This window comes from Martes martes (assembly GCF_963455335.1).
Source record: "Martes martes genome assembly, chromosome: 3".
NCBI lineage: Eukaryota > Metazoa > Chordata > Mammalia > Carnivora > Mustelidae > Martes > Martes martes.
This window is the reverse complement of record NC_137890.1, coordinates 136,936,059-136,939,228: the sequence shown is the minus strand read 5'-3', so window position 1 is coordinate 136,939,228 and position 3,170 is coordinate 136,936,059.

The window sequence follows — 3,170 nt, the reverse complement described above, 5'->3', positions numbered from 1 at the left end:
AAGGAAGAGAATGGGGGATGAGAGAGTCAGCTGCTGTAATGGGTTTTCCTTTAGTTCCATACTCTGTCATATTAAGTAATTGCCATGAGCCCATTAGCAGCCTTATTCCTAAAACACGCAATAAATAAATAAATAAATAAATAAATAGAAAGAAAGAAAGAAAGAAAAAGAAGAAGGTAGGGAAATTGAAAGGCATTAAATTTTAATATTATTTTAAAACTTAAAAAAATTTAAAACCATTTGCTTTATGGTATGGAACTTGGTCAACTGACATAGTTCTCACATCTCAAATTTTAGGGAAGGATTTCTTACAAATAATATTCTGGCCCTCTTCCTAATTATACAAACACCTGCCATTATACTGAGGCTAATTTGCATTTAGTAAAACAACTAAATCAGTTTGGCTTCCCTACTGTATTTATAAAATTTTTCAAAATCAGCACAAATGTTTAATTACTGACAGTAAGCTCAATACCCTATATCTTAGTGATGATCCCCAGGAATGAATTCACTGCTAAAGACAGTACAATGAGTGAGGAGATCTCATGTCCCACTGCAGCACTTCTTATCTTCTCCCCTGTCCAATCTTTTCTAAGTAAAATATTTCAACTCAAAACTTGCATTTGTTTTTCCCATATTTTTTCTTTTCTTTAAAATTATAGATACCTATTCAGCCTGTATTATCAACTTATTTTTTTCTCTGTTAACATGGAATTAGATACATTTTGGTTTGAATGAGCCCTGTAAACTTGGAAAAATCATAGAACCTCTCCAAGATTCTGTTTCCTTGTGTGTAAAAATTAGGTAGACTATTAACTATCACTCACATACGGTTATTGCGAAGATGAGTAAAGTAATATAAAATGTGATAATGAGTGATCATGTATAGAAGATCCAGCAATGTCATTTCTCTTGACCCATCCTTTCTTCCCCCATTCCTCTCTTTTTGATAAGATGCCTTAAGTTTTAAGAGCACGCTTATAAAGAATGTTCAAATTGTGTCTCTTCCAAATTGTCAGGAAACCTAATGGTTGAGACTACTTAATTTTTTTTTTGCATTTAGGGTTCATAATCAATCAGTGTCATGATTATCATACTCTCTATCATAGCTGCCAACATCAATGTCAAAACCACCACTACCACCATTCCTTGAGAGCATACCACTAGAGACTTGGAGGATTCTTACTTTTTTTTTTTTTTTTTTTTTTTTTTTGGAGAGAGAGAAAGCACATGAGCAGGGTTGGGGAGGAGCATAGGGAGAGGAAGAGAGACAACCTCAAGTAGGCTCCACACCCAGAGCCTAGCCCAATACAGGGCTCAATTTCATGACCCTAAGATCATGACCTGAGCGAAAATCAAGAGTCAGACACCTAACTGACTGAGCCACCCAGGTGCCCTGGATTCTTACTTTAAAGCCTTTATTTGTATCACATAGTTTATTTTTCACCATATTTGTTGATCTCTTATCCTACTTACTGGTTTTTATATTTTTTGGAAAACCTTACTTGTATAAAGATCAGGGAGAACAATTAAGGAAGGAAGTTGCTACAGTTTTTACCTACCTATGCTGATTTCCTATGGACTTCAGTCTTCCAGGTGTGGTCCCTTCTATCCATTGAGTATAACATGGCTCTATGAAGACATAATGCACCTATACTGGCTGTTCCCGTATCAGTAGGAGAATGGGGTGCACTGCAGTGCTCAACACATCCTCAGGTATTGATATGACATCACTATGAACCACTTTGGTCCTTTTCCATTTAGTGATTTTTTCTAATCTTTCCATGATGACACCATTAAAATTTTTACCCCATTAGTTCATTTTCATTCTTTATGTCTCAGTTCAAATACCATCTTCTAAGAAGGCCTTCCCTGAACTCTCTCAAGAGACCTCCTCCAATTTATCTTTCCTTCACCACCCTCATTATTTCCTACACAAAACTCATCACAATCTGTATTTATCTTGCTTATTGTTTGTTTATCTGATTATATTTTTTCTCCCAAATTAGAATGTATGCTCCATGAGGGCAGGAATCTGTTGTCTTAATCCCCACCCCCGACCAAGAAAACAAACGGTAGAATCTGAGACAAGGAGTTCGGAGTAAGTAGTTTATGTGAAAAGTCATCTAAGGAAGTACCAAAAAAGGTCTGGGAGGTGAGATAGGGAAGCGAGAGAAGCTAATTATTCCATCTATTAATGAGCAAGTCACTGATTGGCCAACTGGAGCTCATTCTTCTGGGGACCTTTGGAGGAACCTAGTGTAGAAAGTGCAGTCAGTTCTGATATGGTGTGGCACACGCATTCCTTAAAAAAAGTAGTGTACTATATAAAAACATGCAATAAAACTGCAGGGCTTGTGGGAATAAAAATGAAATCAGGAGCACAATACTCAAAACCTTCATCAGTCACACATTAAAAAGATAGGATGCTTAAACATGGTAGCACAGTGTCACACATGCTAAATGGTTAAGAAATACATCAAACCTACAATAACTATGGCACTTGGCTTTGAGGAGAGCCTGATGTTTGCTGATGGATGGGCATGCTGGTAGAGTTACAGTTTGTGAGCTACTGCAAAGTGGTAGAAGAAGTATGTGAAATCTGATGGAAATTTTTTACACAAGTTGTGTCTGGGTGTGGATCAAAACATATGTCATGCTCTGAGGTCACAGGGAGATGTTTCAGGTATGTGAATATGTGCCTTTTAATTTTAATTTTAATTTTTTGTATTGTTATATAGCTTTGGTCAGCTTCATGCTGTTTTGTCCATTCACCAAGATCAGAAATTATCACACTTTTCCTTAAGGATCAGATGGTAAACATTTTCAGTATTTGAGGGCTCTACAGACCCTACCACAGAGAAAGGAGGTTTAGGAAAAACCAATCTTGTCTGTAGTGCTCCACTAAAATCTGATTTATAAAAATAGGCAACGGGCCAGAGTTTTCCACTCCCTAATTTAATTTAATGTTTCTCATGGAAGATATGCATAAGAAAGTATAAAACTTGGGTTCTGCTCAAATCATTCCTTAATATATCGATTGTGTTGGAACAAATTCACATTTTCAGAACAAGCATGACAGCAGAATTGATTGTACCTCAGAATCTTCCCATTGAGGGGACTAGTCCTGATAATGCTCAATTCCCAGTTCTGCTGAGCTGTGTGTTGCA